Here is a 21,214-nt window from a genome sequence, read left to right on the forward strand (position 1 = left end):
CCAGGTCAAGGAGAAGCTGGTGGGAGGGCGTCTGCCAGCAGGGACCGCAGGGCAGAGGCTCAAGGGCACAGAAGGGCCTGCGAGGCCACCAGGCCACAGGCAGGGGACTTGGGCTGAGGCTGGAGGAGCTTCTGGCAGGCAGCAGTGTGACAAGTCACTGTCACAGAGAAGAAACAGATGGCAGGAGGGAGGGAGGTGGGGAGGATGGCGTCCTCTCCGGTCTCAGGAACCCAGAGAGCGCAGCCCATTGGCTGAGCCTGGGCCACGGCCCCGCCCCGGGCTTGACTGACAGCCCCACCCTGAGGCCCGCACCTGGCTGCTGCTCTGGGAATCCTGGCTGCTCCGGGGACCAAGGGTTAGGGTTAGGGGACCAGGGAAGCCCCGGGAGCCAGGCTCGGGCTTTGCACTTCACCAGAGAGCAGCGGGCAGCTCTCAGAGGGGGTCCTGGTCACACTGTGCGCTTGAGCATGCTCCCCGACTCAGAGGGCAGGAGTGGAGGGGACCAGCAGCGGGGGTGGCGACTGGGCACCCGGGTTCCACGCACTTTTTGTGGGGGGTTAATTTAGTCCTCAGGACCCACCCACAAGGTCGAAGATGATATTTCAAATGGGGAAACTGAGACGCAGAGAGGTCGGATAACTTGCCCAAGGTCTCACTGTTGGGAAATAGCTGAGTCGTCCTTCCAGGGAGTTGAGATCCAGACCATTCGGGAAGTTGAGTTGCTAGCACTTGGAGATGGATCAACAGGGTCCTATCGGCCAGGATGTAGAGCTGGGAGGCTGTTCTTGAGGGACTCCGTCAGCATCTCTGACCCTCCTGTGGCCTGAAGCAGGTGCTGGGGCAGCTTACCTGCAGCATTCCTTCCCGAACCCCAGAACCTCGCTGCCCAGAAGCTAAGGTCCCTAACCCAAGTGGCCCCTGAAAGCCATAGGCACGAGGCTGGGGCGTTGGCAGAACCATTGCTTCCCAGTGAGGGCTTATCTTGGCCTGAAGAGTCCCATGAAGTGCCCAGAGAACACACAGATGAGGCTGGGAGGGGCCGTTTCTCCTGGTCAGCCCTGGCGGGTGCCGGTCACCATCAGGGGTGGCCCTATTATAGTCAGCACCTGGCTCTTCTCCTGGGTTAGGACCTGGTAGCAGGGCTGCCACATCGCCTGGGGGACCCGGTGCACAGTGAAAACTCGAGGCTGTCATTAAGGATCAGTAAGAATTGCAAGACGGGATAGCAGAGGAGAAAATGGAACGTGGCTCTTCTGCGCACAGACCCATGCGAGCACACACGGGGCCCAGAAGTCTGGGCCTGAGTATCCCACTCTGCCCTGCTCCTCCCAGGCCCTCCGAACTGCCCCAGGGACACCTGCACTGCCCCACTAGCTTCTCTCTCTCTCTCCCATGGACAGGCTTCGGCTACCTGCCGAGGACACACAGCTGGAGACGGCCCAGGTCTCTGACCTCTGCTCAGCCTCTGCCCTGGGGCAGAGCTGCCCGTCAATGGCAGTAGAACCAGTGAAACCACCTTTCCAAAGGCCCGAGCCCTCAGGGCCTGGATCATTAGGTGCAGCCGGAGAAGGGACCCGATCCAGCTTCCCTGCCCAGAATTCCAACCTCATCCTTACAGCAGCCCCAAATGTTCCCAAGAGGGACAAAGCCAGCCTGTCTCCCGCCCAAGGGATGCTCAGGATGCAGAGTGAGGCTGCAGCTGTGGAGTCAATGGGAGACCAGCTGTGTGACCAGAGGAGAAGCACACAGCCTCTCTGAGCCTCAGGTTGCTCACAGGCAGAGTTGAGAGAGGGTGAGGAAACAAACTTGCTCTGCTGATCCACCTGAAGTTTCCGAGACAGGCATTTCTGGCCTCCTGCCCTCCTCACTGAGGGAGAATCTCCGCGGTCCACCTGGCCCTTCCCTCCGTCCTTGGCACATGAGGACACAGATCCGGCAGCAGCCCAGGGCCCAGGCAGCCCTGCTGAGGTCCCGCTCCTTGGTGCTTCGGCCGGGCCCAGTCCTGCTGCCCCCGGCTCATCCTTACCCTGCCCCGGGAAGGTTCTGGGCTGGGGAGTCACCAGCAGGTCCTGGGATATCCAGGCCATCCCTGGCCCAGCCCTCCTGAGACCCGACCTCCGTGGGAGGGAAGACCGACCCCTGGTCCTGGTCCACCGGGGGCTGGGCTTCCCAGTGTCCAGGGTCTCAGTCCCCTCCCGGCAGCACCTGAGAGGAACCACCCTCCAGGGGACAGAGGTGGGCCGGGTGCTCTGACCTCAGGGGCCAGGTCAGGGGCAGCCGGGGACATCCCTGTTTCCTCCTGTCCCAGAGCCTTAACTCCAGGTCTGGGGGACAGGGCAGTCAGGCCTGGCCGACTGGGTTCAAGCCACGTCACCTTCCTGCTCTGAACCTGGGATGCAAGTTGAACCTGCAAGGCCATTGATTCTTCCTCCAAGACCTCTAGAGTCCCTCCTCCTCCCTCCGCTGACCTGCCTGGCCGTGGCCTCCCTGCACCTGCAGCTTCAGGCCCCTGCAGGCCGTTCTCCACCCGGCCACCAGGGGGAGCACGTCTCAGAAAATCCAACCTCCCCATTTCCCTGCAGAAAACCAGTGACCTGCAAGTGACTGTTCAGCATCGGGCTGTCCAGGGAGAAAGCTGTTCTTGTGGCCCTGGCCAGTTTCCATGGGGGGAATTCTCCCACTGTGGTTGGCTTCGGCTCCTAACAGTTTAACAACAAGGTGCCTGGAGGAGCAGCCAGCGTGTCACTGGGGCTGGTGGCCACTGCGTTAAATCACCAATGAAGTCAAATTCCCAATGATGGGGCCCCGCCGTGGCCATCCCTCTCACGTTGGCTTCTCTGTCCCCTTTCCCTACCACAGGGCCTTTGCACCCGTGGTTCACTCTGTCCACCTTGCCATGCTCCCAGCTCTTACAGTGCCCTCTCCCTCTTGCCTTCTAGATCTCTGCTCAGAAGTCGCCTCCTCAGAGTGGCTCCCTGACCAATTACGGTCACCCCTCGGCACTCTGAGTCATCTCCCTCCCAGCTGGAATGTGACCTCCATGAGGGCAAGGACGGGGACTGATGGGTCCTGCTAGAGTCCTGGTGTCTAGGATAGTAGTGCACACAGCAGGCACTCAATCGATGCATGGTCACCAGCTGAGGTCTGGAGAGACATGGCTTTGGGTTTGAGTCACGACTCCCCCACCAACGAGGGTAGGCATCATGAGACATGTCTTCGAATCTCAATGTGCTCACTTGTCTGTGGGGATAGTCACAAATGTCTTCAAGTCTCAGTGTGCTCACCTGGGTGCTGGGGACAGTTTACCCGTAAGATGGAGCGCGAGAACCTAGCGGTGACACAGACAAGAGGCTTGGGACGGTTGTGTCACTCCAGGACCTCAGAAGTGAGAGCAGCATCTTCGCCTGCACAGATCCCCTGCAGCCAGCGTCCCCCCTCCACGGTGGCCTCCTGCCCTGGGCCAATCTGACCATGGGGTGTCAACCTTCCCCTGGGCTGAGTCCAGATCTGTCCCCCGTAGTGTCCCCCCGTAGTTCCAGCCCCACTTCTTCCCCACGTGGGGAGTCTCAGGTCATTAGAGCCACTAGGGTTGGGACGGAGGTTGATTGTGTCCTTCCTCCATAACGATAGCAAACAGCGAGGTGGTCAACTGGTGAAGAGGGGGCCTGATCTGGCTCTCAGGTGTGAGGGTCCCAGCCACGACCTGTGGCTTTTAGGCCTCTGGACGGGGCAGCTGCACATGGCGAGCAAAGCCGCTTCCCTCAAGATCAGGATGAGAAAGAGAGAAACAGGCTGGGGTCCCACAAGCCCTCAAGGCCTGAGGACCCCCCAGTAGGCAGGGGACTTTAGGACTCCTAAGGGTCCCGCCACCTCCCAGGAGTGCCAAGCTGGGGTCCAAGCGTCTAGCACAGGAGCCTTTGGAGAGCATTCCAGATCCAAATCACGGCACTGACAGAGCTGTGAATTTGGGCATGAAAAGACCACAAAGGGCAAGTCCGTCATCTCCTCTTTCATCTTGAACCCTCTGACCTCACCTGAGTCTTAACCTCCCTGAGCCTGTTTCTTCCTCTGCAAAACGAGGTTAACAACACAGGGGGTCCCCCTTATCCCTGGAGGAGGCTTCCAAGACACCTGCAGATGCCCGCCACTGTGATAGTACTGAGAACTACATAGACGGCGTTTTCTCCTAGGCGTACACACCCTAAGATAAAGGTTGATTTATAAATTAGACCCAGCCAATAATAATAAAATGGAACAATTATAGAAATGTACTGTAGTAAAAGCACCAGCATCACTACTCCTGCTTCGGGGTCACTAGTAAGTAAGAGAAGCATTACCTGAACACGAGCATTGTGATACCACAATGGCCAATCTGATAAGAGGAGACAGCAACTAAGTGACCAGCAGGAGGGTAGCATACACAGTATGGATACACTGAATAAAGGGATGATTGGTGTCCCAGGCTGGATGGAGTGGGATAGCAATAGATTTCATCATGCTACTCAAAAGAATGACATGCAATTAAAAACGTGTGAAATATCTATTTCTGGAATTTTCCACTTAATGTTTTTGGACCTCAGTGGTCACAAGTAACTGAAACCATGGAAGAGAAACTGCAGAAAAGGGGGGGGGAGGGGGGCTATTGTCACGGCTACCTCTAAGGCTGTGGTGGACATTAAATTAGTCAATCTACACAAAGCACTTAACATCAGTTGCTATTATTACTGTTATTCTGCATTCCAGCTTTGGTGACCATTCTTTGGTCCACAGCCATTTGTGGTTAAGGCCAGGCCTCTCTGGCATGCTTTCCAGCTAAGCAGGGAAACGGGCCACTTCTGTCTGGGTCACCCACCCCCGCTTCACCCCTGTCCATCGGAGCTGTCCCCTCACAGCCCACAAGAGGGCGTCTTGGCACTTTCCAAAACCTCCCTCAGGCATACCTGACCCTGGGTGGTCTCCATGGGCCGGGATTGGAGGGAGAGGTCTCAAACCTGGGGGTGGGGGTGCTGAAAGTCTCCAGCTGGGGTCTCCTGTCAGTTTCCTGGGTGGCCTGGACTCGGCCCTTTTTCATATCATTTTTTAGGGATCCTGATGTTCTTAAAAATGCTGGCAGCAGCTGGGGACGTCGGTGAGGAGAGAGAGCAGGAGCTACAGGGGGGAGGGAGGGAACCAGGATCCAGGATGCCCTGTGATTTCCCCCAAGGTCCCTGGGGCTGTGACAACGTTGCGCGGTCTCCCCTGGAGTCTGTTCTCCTCCACGGCATCAGGGATTTTGCAGGGGGATTCGAGGTCACGAGTCAGTGGGCCTTGAGATGATCCCTGGGTCGGGCCCTTTAAAGGCAGAGCGTTTCCTCTGCTGGTGGCAGAAGATGCGGGTGAGGAATCCGGAGTGGGGGCGGGACTCACTGGGAACAGAGTGCATCCTTCTCTGGGCTGAAATGCCAGGGGTCATGGGCAAAGTCCAAAGAAGCCATTAGAATTGAGAACAGTCCCCAGCCAAAAGCAAGAGAATGGGACCCCGTCCCACTGCCACAAGGAGCTGAGCTGGCGACCCACTGGGGACGTGGGAAAGTGGATTCTCCCCAAGCCTCCAGAGTACAGCCTGGGCCTCGACTCCGGCCTTGGGAGGCCCAAAGAGAACCCAGTTGAGCCCTCCCAGATTCCTGACCCCAGCACATCTGAGTGGGTCCAGGAAAGACCCCAGGAGACACAGGAAGGACTCAGGCTAGATCCTGGGGGCTCTCGGGACCAGTCGCATGAGAAACCAGGTCAAGGAGAGTTTCAAGCCACCACTTGACCTGTCCCAACTCCGCCCAGGGGAACATACTTGGTGGAAACCCTGAGGGATTCTCCTGAGGGATGTGGGGCAGGAGGAGGGCCACCCACCTGCCCAGCAGAGCATGCTGGGTACGAGAGATGCATTACAGGACCCTACCCCCCCTGCCCAGAGCAGTATTCACCCTGGGGGGAGGCTGGACCCAGCAACTGGTACCCTGGGTGGTGGTATGCTCCAGCCCTGGCAGGTTTCAGGAAGGTATGGCATGTCCCTGTGTGTCACCCTGTGCCTGCTGTTCTTATCCAGTCTGTGCCTCTTGTCCTGGGGCCCAGGCCACCAATGCCTCTGACCTGGGAGCAGGGTTCTGGGACTCAGCCAAGGTCAAGGGACTGGCTGGCCCTTTAGAGAGCAATCTATTCTACCCCCCAGGACCCGCAGCAGCTTCTCGATAACTTTGGAGGACGGGTCCGGCCTCCCCCAGGATGGGCACAGGCCTGGCCCCTCCAGGATGGGTGCCATTGAAAGGCTGTGCTTGTGACCTTGCTGCCCTTTTTTTCCTGAGCAGGGCCCTTGATCAAGCCTTTGCAGCAAGACCTCATTGACACGCAGACGCACAGGGCCCTGCGTGCAGAAGCTCCTGGTTAAGCCTCCACCGTCGCTGTCTTGAGACTCGCCGTCATTTCCGAGCCAGGGCCTGCACTTTCTCTGCGCACTGGCCCTGCAGATTCTGGAGCAGCCCTGACCTGTGTCCTTGTCTGCAGAGTCTCAGCCTCAGGAGGGAGAATGAATGTACCCATCTTCCCGGCAGAAACCTGTGGGCGCCTGTGATCCAGGGATCGGGCACCAGGGTTTGGTGCTTGGTCGATTCTTTCAAAGCATCTGAAGTCACCCTCAGAACAGGGCTGGGATCCTCCTCTTGGCCTTTACAGGCCTCAATCCCGTTGGTTTCTGCAAAGTAGGGATGACCCAAGCTGGGGCTGTCTCTTTCTGTGTGGTCCAGTGTGAGCCTCGGGGTGCAGGCAGTCACCCTCCCCAGCTGCGTCCTCAGGACCGGCAGCGCAAAGCCACCTGTTCAGTGGTGAACAGAGACTGGACGGCGGGGAGAAGGGAACCCAGGTCTCGACAGGACAGCAGCAGCTCCACGCAGGTCCGTGCCTGCCCCCCGGCCAGATGGTGGCCTCTCAGCTCTGTGACCTTGCTCCTTCGAGTCAGGGGACAGGGGAGCAGGTGACGGACACCACCACAGGTTGGAGTTAATGCTGGCCTTGACCTTCAGGGGACCCGTTGAGAGGAATCAGGTGCACTCTGCATGTGATGAGTGTCGCAGATACCGGAGTCCCCTTCATGTGCCCTCAGCATGACCATTGGGCACACAGCCCAGGCTTCCACTGCAGTCCTTGCCTGAGCCTCCTCTGACCAGTATAGAGGCCACGGAGGCCGGGCCCAGAGGGAGCTCAACACCCAGCTCCGGACTCCCTCAACGGGCAAGTCAGAGGCCTGGCTGGGCGCTGTGAGCCGGCTCCCATCAGCCGGCTCCGCTCCCGTCTCACTCCTCGGCTCCTTTGCCACCTTCTGTGGGGTCCTGTTAGGGTTTGGTGTGACTTGTCCCTTAAGTGTTCCAGTGGTGGAGGCTTGGTGCTCAGTGTGGCTGTACTGGGGTGGTGGAAGCCAAGAGGTGGGAGTGGTGAGGTCCCCGGGTGCTGCTCTGGGGAAGGGATTGACACAGTTCTCGTGGGACCCAGTTAGTTCCGCGGAGAGTGAATGGTGGTCAATGGTAAGCCTGGCCCTTGAATCTCTCTCTGGCTTTCTGTCATGTCATGCCATCTCTCCCTCTTGCGTGCTTGCCAGCCACGATGCCATCATCCGTGACATGACCCATCCAAAGGGGCCCTCACCAGAGGCCAAACTATGGGCTTCCAAGTCTTGGACTTTCAGCCTACAAAGATTTCTACCAACTTCCAGGGTTGGACTTTTCTTTATAAATCACTCAGCCTTGGGTGTTTTGTTATAGCAAGAGAAAACATACTGATACAGATCTCTTCTTCAATGCACAATCAGAACTCAAATCCTCATCTCAGGACCTGTTTCTAGGGAACCTTCACCATGAACAGCCTCTATTTCACCATCATGACCAGGGGGACTACCAGGACTGTCCTCTTCCTGGGGCTCTTTCCTTCGGGTGCTGTTAGCAGTGTTAGTTCCTGGGGAGTGGAGGTAGCTGAGTCTGCTGGCGGCCACCAAACCCATTGTCCCTTCTTCTTGAGAGCACATCTAGGAAACCTCTCCCAGGCTGCCTGGTTAGAAGGGGCCCCACTGCCTGCCTTCTGGCTGGCAGGATGTGAGCGTTAGTGACTTCACCTCTTGCAGGCCCAGGTGGTGGAATGTTCCACACGCCATTCTCCGTCCTCTTTCCCCTTCCAGCTTCACACAGACAAAAGCTACAACCTGGGGAGACACATTTCTGACCTGGCCAAGCTGCCCATAGAGGCAGCCTGGGCCCAAATACCCGAAGGGAGGAGAAGCATTTGCTGGTGAAGATCCTGGCCACATGCAGATGTTTCAAGAGGAAGGAAACCCCGCTGTTTGAGTCTTGGGGTTCATTTGTCACAGCAGCAAGCCTTAGCCAATGCAGAGGGCAAGAGGCGGGGTCTTGGTGCTTCCTGTTCTCATTGTCTGAGTGCCCTGAGCACACAGGCCCTTTAATCTCACTGCAGACTGGCTGCCTACAGGAATCATTATCCCCATTTCATGGATGAGGAAACTGAGGCTCAGAGTCACATGACTAGGAGGAGACAGAAAGGGAATTCAACCTGACTCCAAAGCCAGTTTGCAGTACAGATAACGGCTCCACATCTTTCTAATTCCCTCTCTAGATGCCCTTGTCCTGCATCCCAACCCCCTCACACCTCTGCCATGCCACTGCCAATGGCCAGGACTTGCCAATGGGCCTGGGGGCATCTGGGGCTGATATCAGGAAGCTAGGGAATGTCTTAGTCAATCTCCTCCCCTCCTCTTCTTTAGGCCACGGTTCCTGCTGCAGGGAAGACTCCCACTGTCAGCTAAGAAAGAAGCAGCCCCCGCTCTGTCTCTGTGTGACAGGGTGTGGGATTTCCAAACCCAGCTATTCCTGTGGTTGGGGGTGGCTGAGAGGCATGAGGAGGCATCCATCAGGAGCCCTGAGAGAACAATAGTCCAATCGAGAAGGAAAGCCAAGATGTGGATTTTAGGTAAGAAGCCAGTAATCATGTAGTGTAAGTATATCCCATGTAGTATTGGGGACACACTTATACTACAGATAGCATTTGTTATTCATCGGAAATGTAAATCTAAGTAGACATTTCTATATTGGATCTGATGATCCTTAGGTAAGACACGCCAGGCTCATGAAAAAGGTTGACCAAAAAGAAGTTATTGAAGGGACAGGGTCAAGGGCACCAAGAGAGGAGGCAGGGAGAGGTAGTGGTGACCCTGGGGACTGGTGAGAAGCTGCCCAGCTGGGGCTGCAGCCATGGAGGAGCCTGTCAGAACTGTGGCCCGAGACAGAGAAGCTGGAGCAAGAAACACCTGGTCCTGTCCCCGTCCTGTCCACTGGAGCCTCCCATTGTCTGGATCCAGGCGCGAGCCTTAGCCAATGCAGATGGCAAGAGTCAGGACCTCGGGGCGTCCTGGGAACAAGGAAGCCCAGGCAACACCCTATGCCACCAGCCGGGCACAGAGGGTGGAGCCTGGGTCTGGCAGCACCTGGGTGGCCATGTGGTCTGAAAAGGGAACCAGGTCTTAATCCTCCTTGGGCTCTGTCCCCTTGATGAGACTTAGAGGACTTTCCCTGCCAGGTCAGACCCAGACGGGGAGGACCAGTCAGAGGCCCAGATGCCACATGCAGGCCCCAGCTTCTCCAGCTGCCTCGGCCGAGCAAGAGGAGAGTCCAGGCCCAGCAGGTGCAGCCAGGTGTCCATGGGGCCCTCCGCCCTCACAGTCTTGCTCTGTGGCTCATCAGGTTTTGGGGTCCTTCATCCAAAACCTCTCCCAAGATTTCTACCAACTTCCAGGGTTGGACTTCCCCCACCCAAGCCCCCTGCCCCTGAGCTGTCTCCACAGGCTTGTCCCACCCAGGAGCTCCCTCCCAAGGCTCAGGTCCCTGCTCTGACCCCGCCCACTAAGACCTCTTGCACTGAGCTGCAGAAATGAGAGAGGAGAGGTCAGGAATTCTGAGCTGCTTAGACGCTGCCCCTTGCCTCCCGTAGGATGCAATCCAACCCTTGGTGACGGTAGCCGAGTGCCCTGACACAGGGCTGACCCCACTTTGCCCTACCCTGCCCCCTGCACTCCGGTCACATCTAGCTCCTGGGGGAGTCCCCGTAGGCCTGGACTTGTGCTGTGCCCTGGACCTGCATGCACCCACTTGTGGCCTGGACAAAGGCAGCCTGGCAGCTTTGAGACCTCCAATGCCCACTCTGCGCCCTCCTCTAACTCCCACCTATCCTCCATCCCTCCCCCACGACCTCCCTCTCCCTCCCATCCTCACCCCATCCTTCCTCCAGGACCCCACGGTCCCCTTGCCCTCTGCACTGGCTCCCCTCCCCCACCCCTCCTCCCTGTCCCCCCCTGCTCCCTCCTCCTCTGCCCGGCTGCCTCCCCTGGGCAGGGCCATCCGCCCCATGTGTTGGCCTCTGGCTCTTGGTTGGGCTTATGGCGTTTAATTTGCGCCTTGAGGATAAAGATAATAATAGTTACATTTATTGGGCACTTGCCTGGAGCAACCTCTGCCCTGAACCTGCTCAGTGTGTTGCCTCATTTCAGTCCCACCCCACCCCCACCCGCCCCACGCCCCTGGAGGAAGGTGCTGCGGCTGTGACTCCCCTCCTGCAGGTGAGAAGTTGGGCTCGGAAGGATGGGGCAGCCACCCAGCAGCTCCCAGGGGTGGCAGGAAGATGGAGCCAAGCCCGGCACCCACAGCCCCACACCAACTGCTCTCTGGACCTGCTGGGTCCAAAAGGGCTCCTCGGCATCAAGGGGCAGGAGGGTGGGGCACAGGTGGAGGCGGGAGGGAGAAATCAGGCTGTGGGAGGCGTTTGGGGCTGACCCTGGAGACCCCACAAAGAAGACCGGGGGATGTGATCAACGGGCGCCTGTTTTTATTTCCGTAAGACCGGCCATTCCCTCTCTGGAAGCAGCAACCCTCGGGCCCCACAGACCCCTGGGTCAGAAACCAGGCCACTGGGCATCGGGGCCTGGAGATTATCCCAGGACGTGTGGCACAACAGACACTCCATCCTGTTGGGCCAAGAGTGACACTAAATATAGGGACAGAGGCCCTGAGGGCAGGGCAAAGTCTGAGAGGCCAGCTGGCCGGCCAGGAGGGCCCAGAGCAGGCTGTGGGTCGGCCCGGTCAGCCTTGTCCCAGGAGTCCAGGCTGGCAGGGCCTGGCAGATGGAGGGCAGCCACCCTCAGGGCAGGCCTGGCGGTCGTGGGCGCTGGGCCTGGGCGCCTGGGTCACACGCTCTGCGGGGCCAGGCCAGGAACTATGACGGTGCAGTTTGTCGGGAACGGCCAGCTTCCGTGGCAACGAGAAAACTGGGAAGTAAGGGGGGAGAAGAAAGAAGGACCTGGCCCACGTGAGCCATGGGAACTTGGAAACACGTCCAGGCGCGGAGCCCCCCTCTCCCAGGGCAGCAGGAGTGGACGTGGCAGCGCCTGCCAGGGTCCCCGAGCTTCCTGGAGGGCAGGTCTCACTGGCGCCTGCTCCAGGCCGAGTGTGTGCACGAGTGTGCCCCTGCACCCAGCGCAGCCGCAGGAGCGCGTGCCCACTGGACCTGCGCAGCGGACAGTTATTGTGAAACCATCTGCCACGAAGCTCAAGTCCCAAGATTCAGACTTTTCCAAAATAATTATCCCACTTTTAAATTTCTGTATTTGGAATACTCAGGCGGGCTGACTTGAATTCCCACTGGTTCCCAACGGGCATTGTGCTCTCAGAGAGCCAGGCTACGGGGACAGCAGGTTACGGCCACTCTGCAGGTTCAGAGGCGCTGAGTTCCGAGTCTACTCCGTGCTCGTAACAGCGCCACAGGGCCGTCTTTCCTCCACTTCTCAGGGATCCAGAGAGGGGAAAAGATGGCCCAGGTCACATGGAACTTTCCAGAAGGGCCAAGACCAGCCACAGGGTCAGGCCCAAGTGCTTTCCATCATGTCAGGTGTCCCTTGCGTGTGTAGCTGTCAGTTTTCAGAACACACACGTGCACATACGTCACGATCCAGCAGCTCACACATGTGCCTCAGCAAACACACACCGGGACGAGGCGGAGAACTCAGAGAACAAGGGATTTGATCTGATGCTTAATACTTTTCTGTAAAGCGGATTCACACATCGGCCATCCTGCCAGCAGCTGGACGCCCACCCTCTGTTCCTCCAGGGTGAGGCCAGGGTGGCCACAGGCACCACGGAGCACAGGTGCAGCCAATGAGGCCCCCAGCTTCCCCCTTTCCAGTCTAAACAAGAACCCCCAACCTTCAAGGGGGTCACCGCGCTGCTCCTGGGTTGCTCTAACCCAGTGAGAGGTTCCCCTGCCGGCCACCTGTGGAGTTCCTGTAGGAGGAGTGGGGGAACTGCCCCAGAGTGACGGGACAGGGCACCAGGAAGGTAAAGAGGCCCCTGGGGACGTGCCATGGCCCTCCACCCAGCCCATCTGCATGGGAGGCAGCGAGAGGCAGCGACAGCCCTGCACAGGGCCAGAGCCATGGCTCCTGCCAGGCCCCACAGCTCTGCCCCCTCCAGACTCAAGGAGGGTTCCCCCTTCCTCAGCAAGAGGGCTGCTCAGGGGCGGTGAGACGGCCCAGCTCTTCTCCGCCCGCTCCCTCAGTTCTCCGTGGGACACAGGCCGTGTGGCTGGGTCTCACCGTCACTGAGACTGGGCAGGGCCAGGTGGGCCTCGGTTCCTGTCCCTAACATCAGCATATAACGCCTCCCTCTCGGGACGGCCTGGCAAGTGCCCAGACCCCAGGAGGGGTGCTGGTGAGTGAGTGCCCTGCCTGTCCCTCCCATGTCAAGGTGACAGAGTCAGGCCTCCCCCAGGACCTCGCCCGGCCCCTCACCCTGTGTTCTCAGCCCCGCCTCCCCCCCCAGAGCCCTGTCTCACCTGGTGGACAGAGCTGCGGCCTCCCTTGGATGGCCAGGTCTGGCTGACCCTCTGTAACCCCACGTCGCTGGCCACTTAGGATTCCCTGAGGAGCAAGGCCCAGGGTGAAAGGCTGAGAGCAGGGACCCTTCGCTGGCTGCCCCCGCAGAGGCACCAAAGGGGTAGCAGCTGTGTGTCTGGCGCTGGCTCCAGAGAGGCTGCCCCGGGCCTGCCCCTTCCTTCCCCTCTCCAGCTGAAGTTAGGGCTGGAGGAGGCTGGTCCAGCTCTGCCCAGGGGCCAGGTGCTGTCACATCCAGCGGGAGATGTAGGCCCAGCCCACAGTGACCAGTCCCCGGGGAACGAGGCTGGGCCTACCCCATTCTGGCCTTGTTGGGCCTTTGTGTCCAGTTGAAGGGCAACAGGCTGCTCCCAGCTCTGCTCTGAACATGTTTATGTTTATGGAAAACCTGCTTCCAGCAGTTAACTGGGGCCTGTGGCCACTCGGGGTTTAATGTCGTTCCCAAGATCCCCAGGTGATTCAGGGATGGCAAGACGCAGCCTCGGAGAGACCAAGTGACTGGCAGGCCACCAGAGCCAGCAGCCTCTGGGACAGTCCAGCCTCAGCCCATGGGCTACTTGAGCACCCATGAGTCCTGGCCTGTGGGAGACGCCTTTCCCTTCTGCAGGTGGCCTGGGGAGGAAGAAGCCGCTGGGTCCCGCGGGCAGTTTGGAATCCCACTTAATCCCCTAGGACCCTGGAGCTCTCACTTCTGCTATCGGAAGGAAAATCACCCAGAGACGGGGTGGGGGACAGCTGGGGTCACACAGCAAGGGATCCCCAGACTCCAGGGCCCATGGGGGGGGGGCTGGGACTGCAAGTGACAGGCCTCTTCAGCAAGGGTGGCCAATTTGCCCAGGGCTAGCCAAGCATGGCCACCAGGCCTGGGCCTTTTCCCATTGGACACTCCTCCTGGGAGGAAGTGGCAGCTCACACAGGCAGTCCCAGGGATGCCATGGGCAGGGACAGGGGCTCGTGTGGAGGACACTTGGGAGAGTGTAGGGGGAGTGGGTTTAGAGCAGGGGGCTGCGAGGCCAGCCGAGGCCAAGGCTCTGCCTGTGCTGCCTGACCTGCTGGGCTGTCCCAGGCTGGGCCGTTGGCATCTGAAGCGTCAGTCACGGCTCAGGAAGGTGCAGGCAGCTGAAAACAGCCCCGCCCCCTTGACACCACGATTGGTGTCCATCCATCTGTCTGTCGTACTGGGGGTGGAACCCAGGGGCACTTTGCCACATGGCTACATCGCCAGCCCTTTTAATTTTTTATCTGGAGACAGGGTCTCGCTAAGTTGCCCAGGTTGGCCTTGAACTTGGGATTCTCTGGCCTCACCACCCCGCCCCAGTCCCTGGGAATACAGGCGTGAGCCGCGGCACCTGGCTCAGGTCTGCTAATTCTGGTGGACATTCTTACAGGGCCCCGCTGGCTGGCTCCCCCTTTGCACATATACCAGTATTCCAGAGAATGGCCCCGGCTCAGGAAGGCCTTGGGGGACCCAGGCACAGCAGGACGCACAGGAGGGGAGACCCCCGATGCCACCCTGAGCCAGCTGCACGGCCCATCCCTGGGCCAGTGCCTACCAGCCACTGCTGGGTGACCAAGCCTCATCCCAGGGTGCCCCCTCATCTGGGTGCAGGGTGCACATGAGGGTGTGGGTCAGGGTGCACTTTGACCCTCGTGGGTGGGGAGACCAGCTTTCTCCCTGCTCACCTAGGCCCCCCGACAGCTGCCCCTTCCTCTTCCCAGGGCTTGGGGACGCTGTCTACCCTCCCCCTCCAGAGTACTGCCCAGGGCCCGTGCTCCTCTTCACCTCAGTTATTTGAAACCAAAATAAACAGATATGGAGAGGCAGCCGGGCCGGGAGCCAGGATGCCAGGGCCCAGGGTATCGGATGGCGTTCCATCAGTGGGTCAGTCGTCCCAGGGCGTGGCACTGACCTGCGGCCAGCTCCCAGGATCCGGCTGCCCTTCCTTCTTGTGCTCTTTCCTTCCCTCCTTCCCGGAAGCGATGGCACTGTCACAGGAAAGTGTGCAGGTCTTCATTCCCCTCGGACCCTCCTGGGGCTGGGTCTCCTAAGATGCCTCTCCAGTGCACGTGCACACACACACACACACACATGCACACACGCACACACACACACATGCACACACACACACCCCTCTATTCATGGGAATTCAGATTAAAATAAACACATGAACATGGAAAGAAGTCTGGAAGGGAAAGGCCTGGGGACTCTGGGTGTGTGTGTGTGTGTGTGTGTGTGTGTGTGTGTGTGTGTGTTCAGAGGCCTCTCTGGGATTGACAGACAGCAGCAAGTCCCTTTCCCTCTCTGCCCACACAGGGGCTGTATGAGTCCAAGCACACCACCGTGGTTTACTGAGCACCTACTACGTGCCAGGCAGTACTGAAGGCAGTGAGCCCAGGGAGGAAGTATTCTGCTTGAAAGAGACGGGCAGTAAAGCGGTGCCGATCGTGTGTCATGGGGCAGGGGCGAAGAGTGAGCACCAGAGAAAAGCCAAGCTCTGTGGGGCTGGAGAACGGGGCAGGCGGGTTCTACTCAGGGCCAGGAGAGACCGCCCTGGGGCCTCCCGAGTCCTGTGGGTGACCCCTTGGTGGGCCACCTTCCTCCTCCTCTGCAGGCCGGGCAGCTGTATGGCTTTTCTCTCCTCGTCTCTCCGTCTTCGGCTCCTTCCTGACTTCACACAGGCCTTCCCTGGAGAACTATCCCTAGCACCACCTCTGAACCTCGCCCCAAGCTGGGGACCCTGGAAAAGCTCCAGAGATGGCTGCGGCCAGGCTTTCTCGAATGTTCGCTGGAATTTGTCATCATGGACATGCAAATGGATGTCCATCAGAATGGAGGACGTGCAACAGAGGGACGGCCAGGTGGTGTGGCTGTGGACGAACTGGAACTCCTGTTCCTGGCTGACCGGAGGCGAACGGGCACTCGGGCCTCCTGAACCGCCAAACCCAACACAGGGCTACGGGCCGACCCCGTGCTCCCCTCCCAGGTGTGTGCCCGATGGCACTGGGTAGAGGTTCACGGCCACACCCTTCACCATCTCCCGAGACTCCAGTCCACCCGCAGTAGGTGGATAAATTGTCACCTAGTCATAGTGAGACATCCACGCAGAGATCACAGCGAACCCTCCACAGCTAGGTGGACCCACTCGGGCAAATCTCCCTGTGTCCACCTCCAAGGACGCAGGATTCATTCACATGAGTTCAAGACAATAGAGCCCAGGGACCGGTGGGGTGGCCGAGCCAGGGGGGCGGGACAGAAGGGCAGCTGCCGGGTGATTGAAATACTCTCTTTCTGATTCAGATGCTGGAGTGTCCAGTTGGTGAAGATGTGCTGAGCTTTACTGTGGGTCTGTTAAGCTTTTAATAAAAAATTTAAAGACCAGTCAGTGCTGTGTAGGCCTCGATGAGTTAGGTCAGAGCCTCTGGGGTAGACGCGGGCGCAGGGACGGTCAGTACAACTCGGGTACGCAGGGCTGGCCCTCACCCAGTGACCTGACTTGCTCATTCTGGAGATGAACAACTGCAGTTCAGAGAGGGAGGTGACAGGCTCGAGGACAGAGCAGGGCAGCACGATGGCCAGGCCTGGATCTAGCACAGTTCTTTCTATGGCCGTACTGTTCACCTTCTCCATTGAATCAGTGCCCAGAGACCGCCCCTGCCTCTGTTGGAGAGAACTTGAACTTTAGGAGACTGGCGTCTGATTCTGTGGACCCTGGTTCCCACGGGCCTAGTTTTCAATGTGTGAGTTATTTGGTGCCTTATTTGCTGAGTGACCTGAGAGAAGTCACAGCACCCCTCTGGGCCTCAACTGGGAAATGAGGGCTCTGGACACCAGAGCAGCCAAGAGCTCTTTCAGTCGGAAAGATCACAACTGAGACATAGTCCAAGCTAAGCCTATGGTCAGAGAAGTTCAGGAACTTGGAAAAGATTTAGGATTGCATTCTCCCATAAACAGGCCAAAAAAAAAAAAAAATCCCCAAACCAAACTAGATTGAATCTTTTTCTCCATGGAAATGAAGACAAGTGGAAATCTGAGGAAGCCCAGGCTCTCCCACTGTGACCCCCTCAGGAGAGCGGGGTGGGAAAGAGTGACAGCTGATTCTCAGAGAATGTTTGATGACAGATCTGGTTCCTGCATATGTCCAATGTCCCTGTCCTCAGTGGCATAAAACAGCCATTTACTATGACGTTGTGCTGTTGATTAACACAATATCCCTTCACGAGGGGAGTGAGCATGGGGTCCTGGGTCTGGGTGGGGCTGGGCAGGGGCCCAGGGTGGCCCTCCACCTCCTGGAACATCTCTGAGTGGCCCGTGGTTGGTCCCTCTTGTGGAAAGTCTCGGCTCTCGTGTGGCCCAGTGAAGGAGACGGTGCTGAGGGTTGGGGCTCGGGGCTCAGACCTTGGCTCTGCCCCAGTGACACACTTGGTGTCCTCCTCTGGACACTGGGCCTCGTGCTTGAGTCCTGTGCCCTGCGAGCAGAAGTCTGAGTCTCCGATGGGGAGAGAAGGAGAAAGACCGGCAAGGTTGATCCCAGTGTGCACCTGGAGAGACCCTTCACGCTTGGGATGCTGGCCCCATCTGAAACCCCAGCCAGGAGCACATGGACCCTGAGCAGGTGCGGGCACAGTGGGACCCGGTGATGCTAGACTCCTTGGTGTGGGGACAGGGGGCAGAGGGCAGGGGGCAGGGGGCAGAGGGCAGAGGGCAGAGGGAGCGCTGTCCGCCAGTCTGCAGGATGCGTGTGTGTTGGGCGTTCTCCTAGCAGGTTCTTTTCCTAAGGGATCCGAAACACAGAAGCCTCTCCCCTAGGGAATTTTCCCACGCTGCCTATGGGCTCTTCATTCTGCCCCTATATTTACGTGGTGCACAGAGCTGTGGCTGAAAGCACAGGGTTTGGGGTGAGGCCTAAGGCAATCCAAGGGCCACACAGTCATGAATCAATTGTGGGACTGTGACAGGCTGCTTCTGAGCCTCAGTTTCCCCAGCTGTGAAATGGGGCAATGGTAGCCCTACTTGGAGGGTTTTCACAAGTGCAGCAGAACAAGGAGCCCAGCCAAACCCTGCCCTGCTGTACTCCCCTGGGCGTCTCCTGTCCCCGAGACTCTCCACACACAACTTGAATTCTTGATTTTCTCCCTCCCTCCTTCCTTCCTTCCTCCCTCCCTCCCTCCCTCCCTCCTCCCTCCCTCCCTCCCTCCCTCCTCCCTCCCTCCTCCCTCCCTCCCTCCCTCCTTCCTTCCTTCCTTCCTCCCTTTCTTTTTTCTACCAGAGATTGAACTCAGGGGCACTCAACCACTGAGCCACGCCTCCAGCCCTTTTTGTTTTATTTAGAGACAGGATCTCGCTGCATTGCTCAGGGCCTCGATAAGTTGCTGAGGCTGGTCTTGAACTTGTGATCCTCCTGCCTCAGCCTCCTGAGCTGTGGGATTTCAGGGGTGCCCCACTGGGCCCGGCTGGATTCTTGTTTTTTCAAATGCCAAGTTCAGGAATGAGACAGGAAGGTTTGAAGGCCGAGCTTCCCCAGCTCTCTTGATATGAGAAGTTTGTCCTGAGAGGGCAAAGCAGGGGGCACCTAACGGGGGCCTGGGAGGCGACCCAGGCCCACCCTCCACAGGTCAAATCTGCAGAGGGGGTTGGTGGTAGTCGGTGAGCAGAGGAAATTGTGTTTCACCCCCAGCAAGAAGCCCCAGGAAGCATCAAGATGCAGAGAGACGTCTCCAGTCTAAGCCGGTCTTGGTCTTACCCCCAGGAGAATCTGCAAACAGTACGGAGCCCCTCCCCACCCTGCCACAGCACGTGGTCTGGAAGGATGCGCCTGAGATGACCTCCGGACTGTCCCAGCTCAGGTGGTACACAACTCAGCAGGTGCCAGAGTAGCTGGGAGACATCCCGGCACCGACAATGCCCCTCCCATCCCTGGTGAACCTTGGCTCGGCCCTGGACGCCTGGCATCTGAGAGTTATCTCCTCGTGGAACATCGGAAGTGAGGGTCCTGAGTTTGAGTTGAGGAGGAATCTGATGGCTGTCCTAAATCCCAGGTCCTCCAAGAGGAAGGGGGCTTTGAAACGGAAATCTTTTTCCACTCAGAGGAGTGGACCACGGCACCTCCGGGCCCCCACCCCTGGGGCCTGGGATCTGACTTGCCTGTGGCCCTGTGAGCACCTGGCAGTGCCTGGGCACGTCCTGGATGCTTGGTGGCTGGCCATGTGTGCCATCCCCCTGCCTCAGGGATGGAGGTGTCCTCCAGGCCTGGAGGGAGGGGTCCTTCTGGCCTGTGAGTCTGCCCAGAGCTCGCCCACATGATTTTATGTGTGGTGGCTGCTTAGTTAGTGTCCTACCCTTTATCCCCTGCCCCCTCCACAGTGTCCAGCAACAGGACACCCTGTGTCTCCGAACACCAGCTGTACCATCTGCACTGACCCTTCGTTTCCCAGAGGCCTTCGGTGCCGACTCCTCAGCCCCTTCTCTTCCCTCGGCCGCCCCTCTGGCCGTCCCCTGTGCTGTGGGCCACCCTAGCGGGGACAGTCTGGAGGCCATCTCTTCTCCCTGGCTCTTGCCTCTTTCCCAATTCCCTGCCTCTCGTTCCCTTTCCCTGCTTCCCTGGGGCTCACCCTCTGCATCTCTCTCCTCTCTCGCTCCCTCCTGGGTAGTTCCAGAAACATACCCATATATGGCCTCCATGTCAAGGATCACAACTGGTGACATCACGTGAGGGCCCACGTTCCGAGATGCTCTCCCAAGTGAGAGTCCGGCTCTAATGCACCCGGAGGATCGGAAGGGGCCCCGCAGCTTCCTCTGTGCCGTCTTGGAACAGGAAATCTGAGATTCGGAGCACCGTATAGCTTGGCTCGCCATCAGTGGTCATGCGGTGGGCCCGAAATAAACTCCCTGCTTCAAAGGAGCGCGTCACCCAGCTGCCTGGCACAGCAGCCCGAAGCGCAGGGCCAGGGCAGAAGGACAGCTCTGGGCTCTGAATTCTCACTCTCAGGAGAGCTCCGACCACCACCCCCCAGGCAAGTCCCTGGTTCCCGTCTAACAGGTAACGCAACCCCACCTGCCCGGCCTGTGGGGACCTGCCGGCTGTCCTGCAGTGGGACCTCTGGTTGCTTTGTTCCCTGGAGAGCAGTCCTGTTCTCTGGAGTCCTGCAGCCCCTTGGGGACTTTCATTTGGGGTCTGAGGGACAGAGAACTGGCAACTTGCATGTACTTCTCCGTTCTTCTGGAGGACTCCTGCTTAGCTGGGCACTCTGCTGTGACTGTCTAGAAGTAGAAATGCAGAAGGGGCTGTCACTGATGCTACTGTTGGGTCCCCAGGTCTCGGGCAATATCTGTGTCTGACAAATGTCTTTGGGACTGGTCTCAGGTCAGGTGAACAGACAGATGCTTTCACGCAGGGGACTCCAGTGAGCGCCGCCTCCCCGGGGGCTTGTGCGTGCGTGGGAGTTTGGGGTCCTGAGTGACCGAGGTGCCGTGGGCTCCACCTGCAGCCTCTTGGGGTTCAGGAGAGGAAACAGGGAGGAGGGTTCTCCAGGTGGGGTCCACAGCTGGGGGTAGGGAAGCGAGCAGACTCCTTACCTGTGCACATCCAGGCGCGCACGAGGGCACGTTTAAAGAGGTGACGTCCTTCGGAAGGACAGGGGGATGTCATGGGGTGGGGCGAGGGGCCAGGTGTGGGAGCAGCCGGGACAAGGCAGACCAGACAGTGGCCTGACGATGGTGGGAGGGGCGCTGCAGGGAGGCTGAGCGGGCAGATGGAACATGCTCTAGAAGTTCTCTGCGTCTCTAGTCTCTCCCCTCAACACCATCTTCTAGAAGTGTTGGAGCAGAGGAGAGGAGGGTGGATCTGACCAGGCCTCTCCGGGGAAGGCAGGGGGTGGACGGGCACGAGGAGCGGAGGCAGCAATGGAGGGGAGAGGAGGGGAGGTAAATGGCAGAGGCTGCTGGCTGAGACCCTGGGCAGGGCAGGAGGGACGCTCCCGGAAGGAAAAGCCCCTCTCGTGAGGGGAGGCTTCAGGGAATTCCAGGGGGTCCAGCCAGCTGGGACGAGCTGCACGGCCTCCTCCAGGGGCTGCAGGGACCCCTCAGTGCCACCCAACCTGCTTCCTCTGTGCACAGACAGGCCAGGGCGGGGGGCCTCCTGGCAGCTCTGGGTGGGGGCCGCCATCATCCCTCCATGGTGACGTTAGAATGAGGAATAGCACCAGCGGTGCCAGGAGCGGCCACTGGGCACAGAGGACGACCAGGCA

The 21,214-nt window shown here is 58.9% G+C and overlaps 1 protein-coding gene and 1 long non-coding RNA gene across 4 annotated transcripts in view; one reads left to right on the forward strand and one right to left on the reverse strand.

Annotated features, from left to right (window-relative positions):
• Positions 1-18,448: 18,448 nt before the first annotated feature.
• Positions 18,449-19,721, reverse strand: LOC113186699 (uncharacterized). Of its 2 annotated transcripts, none has more exons than XR_013343695.1 (2): positions 19,633-19,721; positions 18,449-19,026 (listed from the first exon to the last, which is right to left on the reverse strand). It is a non-coding gene; the product is annotated as an uncharacterized LOC113186699 (long non-coding RNA). The 2 variants fall into 2 exon arrangements; XR_003301327.1 differs by having other exon boundaries at positions 18,449-18,516; positions 19,633-19,720.
• Positions 19,722-19,875: 154 nt separating this feature from the next.
• The window catches only part of Asb2 (ankyrin repeat and SOCS box containing 2), a 34,839-nt gene continuing 33,500 nt past the window's right edge, over positions 19,876-21,214 (forward strand). Inside the window, exon 1 of one of the 2 annotated variants that reach the window (XM_026394219.2) lies at positions 19,876-20,007. The gene's annotated coding sequence lies outside the window, so the exon portion shown is untranslated. The remainder of the gene's footprint in view (positions 20,008-21,214) is intronic. The other variant, XM_026394220.2, reaches the window with a different exon arrangement.

The sequence above is a fragment of the Urocitellus parryii genome, chromosome 6 (genome assembly GCF_045843805.1).
Source record: "Urocitellus parryii isolate mUroPar1 chromosome 6, mUroPar1.hap1, whole genome shotgun sequence".
In the NCBI taxonomy this organism is placed as follows: domain Eukaryota; kingdom Metazoa; phylum Chordata; class Mammalia; order Rodentia; family Sciuridae; genus Urocitellus; species Urocitellus parryii.